This window comes from Amblyomma mixtum, chromosome 1, assembly GCF_055824585.1.
Source record: "Amblyomma mixtum isolate Tamu chromosome 1, ASM5582458v1, whole genome shotgun sequence".
In the NCBI taxonomy this organism is placed as follows: Eukaryota; Metazoa; Arthropoda; class Arachnida; order Ixodida; family Ixodidae; genus Amblyomma; species Amblyomma mixtum.
The window spans coordinates 294,416,056-294,433,616 of NC_143012.1; positions in this window are offsets into that span (position 1 = coordinate 294,416,056).

Consider the following 17,561-nt stretch of genomic DNA (forward strand, 5'->3'; position numbering starts at 1 on the left):
ACAGAACGTGAAGTGAACAATCTCGTAGCAGAATGCAGCACTCAGGCTTTCGCCTTTCACCACTTTAGCCGCTAAAGTTCCACTAATTTTTTCGCGAGGTTGTCACAGCCGTGGGTGGTGTCACGAGCGAGAGAAACGGGATGTTTTCCCACCGGAGGGGTCACATATTCCTGTTAAGGCGGAAGCCTTTAATGCCTCATCTTTGTAAGCAGAAGTTGGCGACAGAAATGTCACGCTTTTTAATTGGTCGAAACGGTCGTGACGTCACAGAGCGCGAATTTCAAACAGTGCCAATTGTACTTTGGCTAGGAACCATGCAGCTCCAAGTAAGTGGGACTGAGTTTCGTTAATTGCTTACTGAACCAATTAGCCTAATTAACCTTTCTGGTCAGACCAAACAAATAATATTGAGAAGGAAATTGACCGAGCTCGGGAATCGAGCCCCGGTCTCTGGAGTGCGAGACGAGCACGCTACCACTACGCCATGACATCTCAATTGTTTGCAATGAACAAAGCCGCGTGTAGTGAATACGGTGTCTTCGTTCACTCCCATCTTCCTCCCTTCCCGTTACGGCGAGGTTTAGGTGTCCACAGAGATATGAGAGACAGACACATTTCCTTTCCTCAAAAACCAATTTACCGACGAGCAAGGCGTAGATGGTTGCGATGGTTGCGACTGAGAGAAGGATGAAAAGGAAAGTGCACGGGCCTGCCTACTAGCTCATGCCGAGCCACCACCGCTGCCACGTGCAGATAGAAGACAGTTGAAAGATGAGAGGACAGAAAAGACAGAGTATAGACGCGCGTCGCAACAACCGCGTCCGCCGGAACGAACGCTGGCTGAAAAATACAGATACACGACCGCAGCCCGAAAGCTGCAAACCGAATGCCACAAGGCGTACCGAACGGGCGATGGCGTTCTATGGACTCCCTAGTCTAGAGCAGTGGGAGGCCCTCCTGGCTGACTCCGACCCGAGCACTCAGCTTATGCTGGTGACGAGGGCCAAGGCAGCGGCGGAGGCCAACGGTATCCTGGACTAGGGAAAACCGACCACTGTAGCTCCACATCTATCTATCCCTATCCCCCTACTCCCTAACTCTTCCTTTTGAAAAAAAAAATAAATGTTTTTGCTACTACTACTACTGGCAGCGTTGCAAGACGCTGTCGCGTTCCGCTTAAGATCTTAACCACACATCAGTGACACAAGCTGCAACCCCGCGCTTAAGGCTTTCGCCTCACAGCACTTTAGGTCAACAAAGTGCCCCCATGAATTTTCAATTGGTCGAAACGGTCGTGACGTCACGACCGTTTCGCGCACGTCACGCACGTCACAGGGCACGAATTTCAAACGGGGCCAATTGTACCTTGGCTAGTAACCATGCAACCAATTAAAGGGATCGTATAGTGATGCTCCAAGTAAGTGAGAATGACTTTAGTTAATTGCTTAATCACCCAATTTTCCTAATTAACCCTTCTAATCAGGCCAGATAAATAGATAAAACCGAGTAGAAAATTGGTCGAGTTCGGGAATCGAAACAGGGTCTCCAGAGTGCGAGACGAGCATGCTACCCACTCCGCCACGCCAGCTCGATGGTTTGCAACAAACAAAGGCGCGTCTAGTGAATACGGTGTCTTAATTCACTCCCATCTTCCTCCCTTCCCGTTACTACGAGGTTCAGGAGTCCACCGCGAGACAGATAATTTCCTTTCCTCAAAAACCAATTTGCCGATGAGCAAGGCGTATTGACGGGTGTCCACCGAGATATGCGAGACAGTTACTGTGTAATTTCCTTTCCTCAAATACAAATTTTCTTCATTACGGCCCCTCTTTCTTCTTTCACTCCCACTTCCTCCCTTCCTCTACGGTGTGGTTCAGGTGTCCACCGAGATGGCAGAGAATTACTGCTGAACTTCCTTTCCTCAAAAAGCGTTGCGTTCAAAGGGCAAGGCATCGCGCCGAACGGGTGGTGGCGTTCCGTGGACGCCATGGCAGCGCTACAACACGCTTTCGCGTTCCACTCCTAAAGGTGAAGATTAGGCGTAATTAATTAGCAGTTTAGTATTTAGCCATCAATCAGTAATTAACCATGGATTAGCAATCTGCAATTACTCAGTGATTAGTCATTAATTATGTGTGATGTTGTAGCGCCCGGCGACGCTATAAAGCGCCGGCGCTGCGACCGGCGTTACAGCGCGCGCTAGAGGAAAATAAAGACGGACGGCGCGTGCTCGTGGCGCACGCCCGGCACGGGTAGTCCGGAACTAGAAGCCTGCCACGCTGGTCGTCTCTGTCTGGTGCTCCGCTGCGACCCCGCAAAATCCTCAACAGTGGTGACCTGGCGAACCGTGCCTTCTATCTCAGCGGCGTTCCAGCATGGCGTACTGGCAGCACCCAAGTTTCGACCCGCCGCTCCCGGCGTTCCGGCCTGCAGGCGTCGGCGGGTGGTTCGCCCAACTGGAGGCTGCGATGTACCTGAACGGCATCACCATCCAGCCGTTCAAACACGAAGTCCTTTGTGACATCCTCCCGGCCGACCTCCTGCGTCGGCTCACCTACTCTGCTTTCGGCGGCCGGCCATACGATGAGCTGCGTGCGGCCGTCTTGGCGTACTTCGGCGCCTACTACGTTCCGCCGCCGCTCTACGACGCAGCGGACCCGTTTTCGCCGCCGCCAGCCTCTGGCCCTGCACCGGCCTCGCTCGCGCCCACGCAGCCTTCATCAGAACCCGGCCCGCCTCAGCAGCCCCTCGCCGCATCGCCGCCACTCCCGTCCAGCGTCTCCAGCCCGGCTGTCTCTCTCGACGCCACACCAGGTGGGATCCGCACGAGCTTCGCCTCGCGTCCTTCTCCCACTACTATCGTACCCGCGTCTCTGGCCCTGCCTCTTTGCGCTTCAGTGGCGTTGTCGCCAGAGCCTCCTGCAGCCAAAGACGACTCTGCGGCAGCAGCCGTGCCGAGGCTTCCGGCATCTCCATCTACCTCGTCACTACCGCCAACAGCTCTGCAGGCCTCTTCTGTGAGGTTGAAGCCGTCGCCCGCTGATGCTAAAGAGCCCTCGACAACGACCAAACCTGCTTGTCACACTCCCAGCCCCTCAGAAGGTCCGCAGAGCACTACTCGTCATCAGGAGCAGGATGAGAAAGCCAACCCGATGACAGCAGTAACAAGCACGGCGATCGCCTCCAACCCCACTTTGCCTGAAACAGTTCCTGACCCAGTGTCAGCGCTTGCTCTCAAGCCCGACCATGCCCACACGCGCATCAGCACTGGCCAGTCGCTCCGCACGGCCACTCCCGCTTTACCCCAGCACCTGGAATTGAACCCAGCAACTTCCTCCGTCATCTCCACAGCTGTCACCGTTGTCTCGTCGGGCACACCTGTGCCAACCCTAGTGGCTGGACCGCACTGCTCGCGCCCTACATCAGGGGCACCTGAGCCATGTCAGCCAGCCATTTCCACCTATTTGGACGACTTGAAGCTGGCGCTACAGCAGCGACACGACACCACGATAAAGACCACATCTGTCCACGGAGCCGTTTCGACCGCTCCCTTGCTTGTGACGGCGTACTCTGTGTGCCAGCTTCCCGCCGACATCAGCTGCAACGGTCCAGCACCAATGCCACTTGTGCCAGCGGGTAGCCCTACAGTTGGTGACGGCCCCACCATGGCCTCCATTGCCCTAATATGCTTTGACAGCTCGGCACCCTGCATCATTCGCCCATTGCGCAGCAGCCAGGCTCGTCCACCTGAATCCGCGCCCTCCACCCGACAGCTCTTCCCGGACCCTGACATGAACTTACCGGACCCTCCCTCCATCGCGTGACCTCCATCTGTACCCCGTCGGCGCGTACATTTCGCCGTTCCGTCTAGGCGGGGGGCCCTGTAGCGCCCGGCGACGCTATAAAGCGCCGGCGCTGCGATCGGCGTTACAGCGCGCGCTAGAGGAAAATAAAGACGGACGGCGCGTGCTCGTGGCGCACGCCCGGCACGGGTAGTCCGGAACTAGAAGCCTGCCACGCTGGTCGTCTCTGTCTGGTGCTCCGCTGCGACCCCGCAAAATCTTCAACAATGTCACCAGTGCCACAGAGGCAGTCAAAGTGTCGCGGAAAACGCTTTCGCCTCTACGCACTTTAGACAGTCAAAGTGCCCTCTGAATTTTTTGTTTGCCTTTATATCTACATTAAAGTCCCCACCCACCCTGCCGCCCTTGCGGGTGGCAGTTAATGGTTGATCGCGAGAGTCACCGTTGTCAGCGCTCACGTTTGTCAGCGCTAACGCATACGGCTAGCCCACATCTCTCTACTCATCACCCCATGTAGTACCTATAAGCGCGATTCAGCCGTTCACTGACCCAGAGAGCCAGTTATGCGGACTACATTTCCTTATAATGATCGGAGTGCAAGCCGTTCTCGACGTCAACGCCAATGAACACAATTAACGCCGGCAGCCTATGGCTTCAGCGCCGCGTTTCTGGCACTACGTTGTCAGTGCCAACGCATGCAGCGCACATCTATCACTACCGCCACGCAGCTTAAAGCATGATTGAAGTGTCCACTGTTCCAAGAGGGCAGTTACTCGCCTTCCCTGTGGTTCAGGGTTCCACCGATACGTGTGAGACAGATAGTGCGATTTCCTTCCCTCAAAAACCAATTTACCCATTTTGCCATCTGCTTTCCAAGCTTCCGCTCCATTGGTTTCGCAGCTTAAAGTGCGACTGTGTCCACTGCTGGTTACAACGGCGACGGCAACGCCGCGAAACGCGAAAACGGGCGCCAGAGCTGCGCTCTAAAATACCAAAAGTTTCCCCTCGGCTGGAGGAGTCAAAGCAGCGATCGCCTATTTCTCCTGTAGCTCGTTTCGCCATTTTTCCTTATTATAACTGTAAGGGTTGCTACATTTCCTTCCCAAGCGCTATGTAAAGTGTTTCAGTACTGTGTGTTGAAATGTGTTAGTGGAATAAGAAATTCTTTTAATATTAATTATTTGATTGATTGATTGATTGATTGATTGATTGATTGATTGATTGATTGATTGATTGATTGATTGATTGATTGATTGATTGATTGATTGATTGATTGATTGGTTGATTGATTGATTGATTGAATTTCAGCGACGGCCTACTACTGATGATGTAATTTTCATTTCGACGGAAAGCAGTTCTCGCTGACTTGTCCGCCCATGATAGCGGAGCAGAAGTTATGCTCAAAAATAACGTCAGCGACACAGGCGCATTTGCTAATTTTAGTAAGCGCCGCACAACACCAATCGGTTGTGCGGGCCTACGACGCATTCTGCCAATACTTAAATAGGTAGGCAAAATAATCTTTTTCTCTTTCCTGCCATACGGAACCAGTGCTAGCGTCAATGAAAAAAAAAATACCTTTATGTTTCTACAAGAGGGTGTGTGGCTACCTTTGCGTCGCAGCTGCGTTTGTATACTTTCTGTCTTCTATGTCAAAAGTAGGTGGAAATGCGTTTTTGGCCTCTTTTACGAATATGGATCCCCTCCATTTATTTTTTGTCACCACTAACAGCCCTCCACCCACAGTTAGCATTGGCCGACTGTCCTTGCATGAATTTCATACATTCAGAAAATGAAAAAGAGCCTTCGCTCTCTATGAAGTAGTTTTGTTGTCATTTATACATAATTTATGTTGACTGTATTAAAGTGGCCTTAAAAGCTGGATCTTGTCCTCACTGGCACTGCGCTCCTGCTTCGGGTGCTTTCACAACTCTATCTTGGCGGCGCGAGCGCTATGGTTCCACGAGGACGGCCCGTTTACGACTAAGATTGCTAAGTAACGTAATCAGCTCTTTTGGGCTTTGTACGGGGTTTTGTAATTGCACCACTTTTACCCCTTTCCTCATCTCTACCTCCACGGTACTGCACAGGTGTGCACCCGCTTTCTGGCTGCTACCTCGCCTTTCATCACAACTAGCTAAAGCTCCTACACAGATAGGCACAGAGCGTCCGATGGAAGTCTCAAAGCGGTTGGCGGCCTCTTACAAACGAGAGCCCCACTCGATGACAGCGAACGTTGCGCCTTCGTTGGGTGATCAGCGCGCGCCCCATCCGAAGACAGCAAATGTAGTGTGAAGCCTGTGCAGGGAGAAGCCACGTGAACTGCTACGCCGACCCAGCCGACGCTCAACCAGCAGATGGGGCTTAAACATCTCCGCTGTTTGTTTTTTGGTTTTCTAGGGCTTATAAAAGCTCAATTTTCGATGAGAACGGTGGTGGTTCGTCTGGGGCCAGTTGGCAGGCCCGTGCACTTTCCTTTTCATTCTTCTCTCAGTCGCATCAGCACAACGAGAACTGTCTCTTCGTGGTTACAACATGGTACTCTATCGATAGAGTCCAACTTCTATTTGTCGTCAGTGCAGCTTGAAATCCTACATCCAACTACCAAACAATCCAGTCGTCAAATGAAACTACGGTGGATCACACTACCGGATATCGGTGTTATTCGAAGATTCCCGCCAGTTAGTAGCGCAGCTCTGCCTTTTGAAGCGGTAGCGTCACTACTAGTGGCCTCGGGCTGAGATCGCCGTGCGTTGCCGATGACCTTCAACTCTCAGCCAAGGTCAAACCTTCAGTTATAAATTTGGAGAACCGGTGGATGGTCAATGGTCAGATCAATGGTCAAGCAATTGGAGAGGTCAAGATCGTTTCAAGGTCAAGTCGGGAAATCAAGGTCAACCAAAATTTAGTCACGTGATCGACTTTGGGCTTGCCGAGGAGCCTAAACGCAGAGTTTACCTTATGGGGCATGGCGTCGCGCCATCTTTAACCGAGTACATGAATGAAGGAGCGCCGGCGCGCCTAGGAATAACTCGACAGGAGTTCATGTGCTAGGCGGCGACGTCAGGGTCTGCGGCAGCGGCGCGCCTTCGCACGAATTCCACATGTGGTGTTCACGTGCTAGGCGCCTAAGCGGCGGCGCGCCTATACACGAAGTCCCCATGTGAACAGCATAACAATACTTTTCCAGGCTAAACCATCGTGAAGCTACCGCTTGTCACTAGGTTTAACCGAAACTAAAGTACCGTCAGTTTTATATTAGCATTACAAACTCCTCTGTTGGGTTTGCTCTCACATCAAATTTCATTTTTTATTTTCTGTCACACTACTCGTCGTCCCATATGCGATCTCATCTTTACTCTCAAAACATTTTGCCCCAAAGAAACAAAGATGAGCTCGCGCCTTTCGGCGAAAATGGAGCGGACCCCCCTGCTTGCAGCACCTTGTGTGCTCCGGTGCCATGGAGCGTTATGGACGCCGCCATTCATTATGTCGTCGTGCGGCAGAGCTCGTCTTCGCTCGCCGGAGCACATATCGGTTTACGGCGGCAATGATACGGCGTGTGCTCCAATATCGCCGGCGTCCGAGCTTTTGTTTTGTTAGCACCGACGCTTCCTCACCGCTTCCGTCTACCTCGATGGCCGGCAGCGCTGGAGGAATCACTTTTCTCCCGCGATGTACTCGGTGCTATCATAGAAAAGAGAGCAGCCTCAATACGTTTTTTTTTTCTTTTCGCACACCGCGAGAGTAATTTCTTGCTACCTTTCCGGGGTAGTCGATACATAGTGCTACATCAGCGCAGCTCAGTAAAATTCCCTCGGTCTAACTTCCACCTCCAGGCTCGCAGGCTGAGCGGGTAGAACATTGCGTGCTTATGTGACAAGTAAGCCGTACTACGCATCGATGACACACGTAAATCAATTATAGGTGGTTGCATTTTCTGCTTGACTCTTTCAAAGGGGTCAGTGCGCACGCATCTCATATTTTATTGAATTTATCTACAATGCTGAAGATCACAATTGATCGATGCGAACATTATTGCTGATTTTTGCTTGATTCGGTCCTGTGATTTGGTGCGGCTCAGAGTCCAGGCGTCTGTTTAACGCACAAGAAACCATAAATATTTACCGCGAGTACATGTAACCGCCTTCTATTGATTCGGCAATGAAATACGAGCTTATAAGCCTTCGGTGTTTCTGACAGGAAAAAGATTCGAGATCACTGCGGTCATGCAAAGCAATGACGCCTCCTTACTTCGTTCCTTTTTTCGTTTTTAATTAGTTCCTTAATTACCCACTTAATTCACAGTTATTTCATTCTAATTCACCTGAATAAACAATTAATTCGTAATTAATTCACAGTTAATTCACTTCCTTCACCTTAACTCACCTAAATGTACCATTAATCCGCATTTAAATCACATTAATACCGCTTGATTCAAATCACCTTTATTCAAAATTAATGCACCTCAATTCGCTCTTGACACTTTCTATAATCATTAATAGTTGGTTAGATTTCAATTAACCGCACATTTTCCCTCGTTTCAGCTCAGTATTCATTCCGGACTTTTTCCGCCCACACTTCTGGTCACGTGGTCCCACACTTCCGGCATTTTCAAATTTGCCGCCACTGTCGCTTTGGCCCCGCCCACTTTTTTAACATTTTTGGCTCTAACTATTCATCCGATTTCGATTTTTTTTTTTTGCGCTGCATACTCACATCATCCTCTTTCGATTACAACCATTCGTTTGACGCTCCCTCTTCTGGGTCGCCCACAGCTTTGCGGACACGACCGCGCCGACACAGACTAGTAATGCTTTCGCATGAAAAGCTACATCAAACTTTATCTGCCAATAAACTGGGTGTGGTGCTATGAGGGGCTGCAGGCCAGTAGGTGAAAGCGTGCTTTAAAACTAGCACGAACGCTATTTCACAGCCGCATACTCGTCTCGTTAAGTTAACCGGCTCGCGCTTATAATTCTCATACAGACTAGTCTTACTCCAACACAGTAGCAGTGCAATATGTGCAATCATTCCGGACAGGCCTCTAGTCCGTTTAGCTCAGTATTAAGGCGAAAGCCTTTAATGGCTCATTCTGTCGTGACCAAGACGTGTTAGCAAATTTGTCCGCGTTTCGGATTGGTCGAAATGGTCGTGACTTCACCGCGCGCGAATTTTGATGGCTGTCCACCGAAATATGAGACAGTTACTGCGCAATTTCCTTTCCTCACATACAATCTTCGACTGGTGTCCACAGAGATATGTGAGACCGTTAATGCGTAATTTCCTTTCCTCAAATACAATTTTCATTTTCTTCATTACGGCCCCATTTTTTTTACTTCTTTCACTACATTTCCTCCCCTCCAGTACGGTGCGGTTCAGGTGTCCACCGAGATGACAGAGAATTACAACGCCATTTCATTTCCTCAAAGAGTTTTGCGTTCAAAGGGCAACGCATCGCGCCGAACGGGTGGTGGCGTTCCGTGGACTCCCTGGCAGCGCTACAACACGCTGTCGCGTTCCACTCCTAAAAGCAAAGATTAAGCGTCATTAATTGGCGGTTAATTAATGCACCAACAGAATGTGAAGTGAACAATCGCGTAGCAGAATGCAGCACTCAGGCTTTCGCCTTTCACCACTTTAGCAGCTAAAGTTCCTCGCAATTTTTTCTTAAGTTGACTTCGAGGTATCAGATCTATTGGATAAATTTGACCGTAGTTTCAGCATTTAGCCGATACTTATACCTGAAAAACAAAACGTTCTTCGACGCGGTAATAACATTACCTCTGGGAGATAATCCGACCGATGAACGCCTTCAATATGTTCGCAGGGTAAGCTTGCACTGCGAACAACAATTACAAGTTTAAAGAGAAGGGCAAGAAGGAAGAGAACGAGAGAGGAATGAAAGGAGGCAGGGATGGAAGCTAGGAAGAAGCAAGGAAAGAGAAGGGAAGGAAATTGCAACTGAAAGTCGGTATTGAGGAAAGGAATGGCGCAGTAACTGTATCATTTCTTGAAGGAAGAAAGAGAAAAAGAACGAAAAAAGAAGTAAAGATAGGTCTTCAGCATTATTCAGGGTTAAGAGGTCTCTGTTGTGGTTGTTGTTGTTGTTGCTGTGACTGAGAGAAGGATGAAAAGGAAATTGCACGGGTCTGCCAACTGGCTCTAGACGAGCCACCACCGCTGCCACGAGCAGACAGAGGAGAGTAAAAGACCAGAGGAAAGAGAAAAAGGAGAGAAAGACGCGCGTCGCAGCAACAACTGCGTCCCCGGAGCGGACGCTGCTGAAAAAACAGATACGCGGCCGAAGCCGCGCTCGCCGAAGCGAGAACAGATACTCTCCAGAGGTCTCTTCAGATGATCTACTAAGCGCTTCTTTTCCAGAACACTGACAGATGTTTCTCTTCGCAGCATCGCACTGATAATATTTATAAGTCGTCGTAATCAATGAAAACTAAAAACGACATATCCACTTCTCCCGTGGCCCGAGTTAAAAACAGCGATCTTTTCAGAATAGACTGAAATTAAACTAGCTCAATTATGGGCAACTGTACCTGCAGAAAATATCAAAAAAGACTAACAGCGTCAGAACTGAAGCCTTTCATTAGAATCTCGTTGAGTACAATTGGCTCGCCTTACATGCTTAATGTCATGTGTCTTTGTAAATGTGAATGTATCCTGAAACCTTGGCATGTCTACATATGTAAATAAATTTTTTCTAAACAGATTTCCCAACCTTACAACGGAAGAATCGAGGTTTTGCATAGTAAAAAAATTCAGGGGGCACTTTGGCTGTGTGAAGTGCGCAGAGGCGAAAGCGTTTTCCGCACCACTTTGACTGCCTCTGTGGCACTGGTGACGATGACTAATTACTAAGTAATCACATATTACTGATTAATGACTAAATACTAATTAACTGCTAATTAATTGCGCTTAAGCTTCGCTTTGATAGGTTGGTTGGGAAACATATATTAAAACAGTCAAGGGGCCGAAGGCCCAGGTCTAGTGGTCGGCCAAGGCTCCTTGGAATCTGGCAGCCTCTAGAGCGAGACCGATGAGCGCTCGTTGGTCGTCTAGGGTAGAGCTGCGTAGACGAGCCTCCCAGGTATGTTGTGTGGGTGTTGGCATGTGTTGTCGTGGACAAGTCCAGACCATATGAAGGAGGTCTGCTCGGATATTTCAGTGTTTACACATCGGCATATACCGTTCAGGAAATACAGTATGGAATCTTTTGGGATTGGGGAAAGTGTCCGCTGGAGTTGGCGCCATGTGACGGCGTCTGTCTTTGTAAGTTCTTCGTGCGGACCTGGATAGAGTTGGCGAGAAAGACGATAGTGCTGGAGCAGATCGCGTGAAGTGATTACGGTGTCCTTCCTGACCAAGGCGGGCATGCTGGGAGCGGGATGATAAGCTGCTCGGAAAGTGAGCCCTCGAGCTAGCTCATGTGCTCCCTCATTACCCTTGAGACCCATGTGGGCTGGAGCCCATATCAGGAGGGTCAGGTGTTTAGGAGGACTTGAGTGGAACGCGACAGCGTGTCAAAGCGCTGCCTGGGAGTCCAGGAACGCCACCACCCGTTCGGCGCGATGCCTTGCCCTTTGAATCAAAGCATCCAAAGCATTTATGTCATCCCTCGGAATCAGAATACCGGCCAACGACCCAACCCTCCTCGCCATCCCACAACTCCTTCACCAGGAGCTCCTCATCAGGCCGCTCCCGAGGAATATGCACCCGTCCCACCATGAGCAGCGCCGCAGAGCCCGTGCGAAGGCACTCCATCGAGCGTACGGCCCCGAGCCGGACGCCGTATGGGTGGACGCTGCCTGCACGGGTGATGAAGCGACAGCAGCTGTGGTGGACTCCTCTTTATCCGCCCTTCTCACACTACCTCTCCCTCCAGACACCTCCCCAGAAGCTGCAGAGGAAGCCGCCATTGCACTTGCTATCACACGCACGGAAGCCCGGTACATTTTAAGTGATTCTAAAACTGCGATTCTAAATTTTGCTCGAGGCCGAGTCCATGTCCCTGCTTTTGGCATACTAGACTCGCCCGATGCACCCCCGCCCTGCCAAGTGGAGCTGATATGGGTGCCCGCGCACTCCGAGAATCCCGGAAACGAGGCCGCCAACCTTTTAGCCCGAGGTTCTTTAAACCGGGCTCAGGTGCCCTCGGATCGCGGATTCACGAAGGAGCGCATGCACTCATTCAGCGAGCTGACGCAGGCCTACAGAGCCTCACGCCAGCTCTACCCCCCGCCCCACCCCTCCCTAGATAACAAACACGCAACGCTCTGGCGCAGACTACAGACACACTGTCTTCCCCTCACCCCTTACCCTAGCCCACTATCATCCCTCCTTCCCCACTCCAGCATGCGCCCTATGCCCAGAACCCTTCGCCTCTTCCCTCCACATCCTTTCGCTCTGCCCGGCGGACCCTCCCCCGCGGGACCTAGAGCACCTCAAGACCTGGGAGGACTGGGAGACCCTGCTGCGCGCGGAGGACCCGGCCGTGCAGACCATCGCAACCGGCCGGGCTGCCAGTGTTATGGACCTTAGGAACATAAACACTTGAGTGCAGTGGGGTCGTGCGGGGACCCTGGGGCGTGCCCCGAATTCCTTGTACAATAAAGTTTTTTCTCTCTCTCTCTCTCTTGCTCTTTGAACGCAACGCTTTTTGAGGAAAGGAAATGGCGCAGTAATTCTCTGTCTTCTCGGTGGACACCTGAGCCGCACCGTACAGGAAGGAAGGAAGTCGGAATGGAAGAAGGAAGAGAAAGAGGGGCCGTCTTGAAGAAAATGAAAATTGTATTTGAGGAAAGGAAACTACGCAGTACCTCCCTCACATATCTCGGTGGACACCCGTCGAAACCATGACACCTCTGCTGACAAGCTTCTGCTGACAGCCGAGACGCGCCTCAGCAGTCGGGAAGAGCGGACGTGTCTCACGTCGGCTCCGCCGAATTTTATGATCCTTTCCCGAAGCATTTGCCGAAGCGCTGCGACACCATCTGGCTACACTTCCAGAACAACGAGGAGACCACCCACCCTTGTTCAGGTGGGACCGTTTTCTCAAATCCTTCGAGAATTTGAAGACCAAGCGGATCGCGCGAGTTGCTAAGCCTAACAGTTAGGCCACGACTCAGCTGCCCGCCGCGGCTCCGCGGGCAAATTCTGCCGCAAACCATGACGACCCTGATGGGATACGACCCGGAGGGGATGCAGATTGTCACCATGCCGCAGGCGAAAACCCCAGTTTTCGACAAGGTTACGGAGGCGATTATCCAACGCAAGATAGAAGAGTGGGAACGCGCATCAGCCCGTGACAACCACTCGGCACGGCAAAAAGGTCGAACGCCAGATGGACGCGTCACCGCGGCAGGGGATACGCCGCTGCAGCAGACGCTTCGCACGCAAGTCAAGCGTTGGAAGCCTCCTCCGCAGCCGCGTCTGGACAAGCAAGATGCAGTGATCATAATCAAACCTAAAGGAACGCTGGATCTCAGCAAATTCAGGGGAAGCAACGCGGTCGGAAACGCCTTGCACATTGCTGCTGGCGTCGACAAGGGCTCAGCCGAGCTCAGCGTTTGGCCCATATGGGAACAGAACATCATCGTCGTCGGGGTGCGAGACGCCCAAATAATCAGAAAGATCCTGGCAATTCACGAAATTCAGCTTGGGGACAAGGCACAGGCAGTGTACTCCTACCTCCGCCCCTCCGACGACACTTGCAAAGGAGTAATACAAGTGGACCCGAGGGTTTCCAACGAAGACATCACGAACGCGCTTCGCTCCCCGGACGCACCAGTGGTGAGCGTGAGAAAATTAGGTTCCTCCAACGTGGCGGCCATCACGTTTGAAGGAAGAAAGGTTCCGTTTCACGTCTTCTACTACGGTGAAGCGGTTCCAGTACGCCTATACAAGAAAACAACGCCAGCCTGCGCACTGTGCGGGAAACTTGGACACCGGGCGGATGTTTGCCCTTGCCCTTCGAAGTCAAGATGTCCGCAGTGCGGTCAGCAAGATGTTCCAGAATCCCACGACTGCCAACCCAAGTGCACGGTCTGCGAAGGTCCACATCCCATGGGGTCGAATCAGTGCAAGTACAAGTACCGAACATCACAAAAAACCAAGCCCAAGACAGGAGAATTCAACCACCGGTCAAGATCCAGGCTTCGGAACCGGTCCGGCAGCAGAGGTCCATCGAGCAGCGGGGACCGACTGACCCACCAGGACCAGTCCAGCAACAACTCAGCACCACCCGGCTCACGCTCTTCAAGCAATGGACCTGGGACTACCGATAATGTGTCGCACAACAACGGCAGTCGTCCAGCCGAGAAGACAACAGGACCCCATAACAAGGAGCAGCGCAACGGCAGCAAGGTGAGCTGGGCAGATGTAGCTGCCTCCTCCCCCGAAGCGTTGGCTTACAAACGACTTAAAGCAGAGATTGAACAACTAAAATCAGAAAATAGCACATTGAAACAGCAGTTAGTCATCGCAGTCAATCCAAACAACACATTACCTCCATCGACGCAACAGGCATGTCCGATGGAAGAAGATAGGGCAGAGCTACACCCTCCGTCCCCACACCAGTTAGATGCTGGCACCCCCGAGAGGCAAGCAACTACACCAGACGCACCCCACCAGGCACCAACTCCGCAGGCACCACCATCGCAGGCACTAAAGCAGCAATATACAGAGCACCCCCAAACCCAGGAACGCATCACTCGCTTGGAAAAAACAATTCAAGACCTCATTGAAAATAAATTACAAATTATGATCGAGACGACAATCAAAAGTATGTTCGAATCAGTTATTAAACCCATGATGGAAAACCTCGAACCAGTTTTAATAAGGATGCAATCGCAGGAGATCAGAATTGACCGCAAACTTCAGGAATTATCAGATGGTTCTCACAACAGAGGCACAAAGCTGCAGGGTAAAATGGGAACTCGTCGTCTGCCAAGCACTCAGCCAGATCTACAACCTGAGGGCGCACCACATGATGAGGCACAAGTTTCTAGTGTTCAGCATGGCTCCACAACGTAGACATAAACTTACTATCCTACAGTGGAACTGCAGGGGACTAAAACGGAAGAGGGAAACATTACAGCAATACATAGACTCTCATCCCGATACGCCGCAAATAATAGCCCTGCAAGAAGTGAATATGGAGGCTAAGATCAGAGGATACTCAACACATCAAACAAATCCCTCGACATGTATCTTGGTCCACAAATCATGCACGGCAATAACTGTAGACCTTAATCTAGACAGCGACATTGAATATACATTCATAAAAATACTGCCACAGCACAGAAACAGCAAGGGCACCTATATACTCAATATATATAGTCGCCCCAAACAGCACCGCGTAGCCTTCGACGTGATCTTTCTTAAAGCCCTAAGAGAAGCCCAAAAAGCTCCCCTAGCTATAGTTGGCGACTTTAATGCTTCTAGCCCCCTATGGGGATACCCCAGGGAAGACACGAAAGGCAGAAAACTAGCATCCGCCATCGCTGACATGGCCCTGACCCTACTCACGGACCCGCAGCACCCGACGCGAGTCGGCACCAGCGTAACGCGGGATACTTCTCCCGACCTCACGCTCGTCCGCAATGCCCGCAACTATGAGTGGCTCAATACAGGAGAGACCCTAGGCAGCGATCACTACGTGCTGCAGACCATCTTCGAAAGCAACAAGCACAGCAAACCACGAGGGCAAGCCAGAATTACAGACTGGGAGACATTCAGAAAGGACACCAAACTAACCACATCCGAACAAATAACCAGCTACGAAGATTGGGCGGCTTCCATTCTCGACCTTAAAGAAAAGCTCACAAAGTCTCTTGCCACCACGGAGGACCACCCAGCTGTTGACAACCACCTCCTGCACCTTTGGGAAGCAAGACGTAGTCTTATAAAACGGTGGAAAAAACAAAGACACAATCGGAAACTAAGACTTCGAATAGCCAAGCTTACTATTCAAGCAGACCAATACGCATGGGACCTCGCTCGCACCAATTGGCTAACGAAGTGCGAATCCCTCAAAGGCCGCCTAGACACCAAGGCTACATGGAACCTTCTGCGATGCCTAATTGACCCTCCGAAAGCGAAGAGTGAACAACACAGAAATTTGCATCGAGCCCTACACAGCTTTCAAGGCACGGATCATGAACTCGTGGATGAACTCACGCGTCGCTATATCTGCACCGCGCGAGACCCACAACCCTACAATAAGGAGTACCGTGGGGAACCGAACGAAGACCTAGACAGAGATTTCACTTCAGAGGAAATCATTGCAGCACTAGCAGATATGCGCCGAGGCACAGCCCCGGCACAAGACAAAATTACTGTCGGACTTCTGGCCAACCTCGGCACGGAGGCTCTGCAGCAACTCACGGATTACATAAACGAATGTTGGCGTACCGGCACCATTCCACAAGCATGGAAAACAGCCAATGTACACTTTATTCCCAAACCCGGCAAGAAAATCAGCATTGAAAACCTGCGCCCCATATCCCTCACGTCGTGTGCAGGCAAACTCATGGAAAAGGCAGTCCACACCCGTCTCTCCAATTATCTTGAGGACAATGAGCTACTGCCACACACGATGTTTGGATTTCGGGCACACTTGTCCACCCATGATGTGCTTCTGCAAATCAAACGTGAAGTCATTGATCCCGCACGCACAAACAGTAACCGAGCGCTTCTAACACTTGACCTCAAGGGAGCGTTTGACAATGTCAAACACTCCACAATCCTCAACAACCTCCACAGCATGAACTGCGGACAGCGAGCCTACTCGTACATCTGCGATTTCCTTACGGACAGAACCGTCAACATCAGCACCGGCTCAAAACACACAACGCAAGTGAAGATGGGCACGAGAGGCACTCCGCAAGGGGCAGTACTATCCCCACTTCTCTTCAACATTGCACTCCTAAATCTCCCACCTCTTCTCAATCAGGTACAGGGCATACGCCACGCCCTGTACACTGATGATATAACCATCTGGACAACCACGGGAAGTATGGGAATGATTGAAGAACAACTACAAACCGCGGCGACAACAGTTCAAAATTATGCCCGGGCGTGTGGACTAACGTGCTCACCCGAAAAATCCGAACTGCTAGTCTTCCGTCAACGCAAGAATCAAGACACCATCAATATCCGCGTAGACAACTCACCCATCAAGGAAGTTAAGACCATGAAGATACTGGGTCTGTACATAAATAACAACGGCAACAACCTTCTTGCCCTCCAGAAACTACGGCTCGTGAGCGAGCAAGTCGCCAGGATGATCGCCAGGATAACGACGCGCAAATCGGGGATGCGAGAAGACGATACTCTGCGACTGGTGCAGGCTTTCGTTGTAAGCCGCGTCGTCTACGTAGCGCCCTACCTCCGCCTTAAGAAGCGTGACATCAAAAACCTCGACATCATAATCAGAACTGCCTACAAGAAGGCCCTGGGACTCCCTCTTGCGACATCGACGGACCGGCTCTTGCGACTGGGTGTGCACAACACGATCGATGAGCTGATAGAGGCACACCTTACGGCGCAGGTGGTACGGCTCTCCACAACTCGAACTGGCCGACAAGTCCTGAGTGATTTAAACATCAATTGCCCCCGACAGCTAGACACCAAAACCGACATCCCAGCCTCATGGAGAGGACAACTCAAGGCAGCTCCACTACCCAGGAATATGCACCCTGATTTTCACCAGTCAAGACGACAAGCACGAGCCGAAGCCAT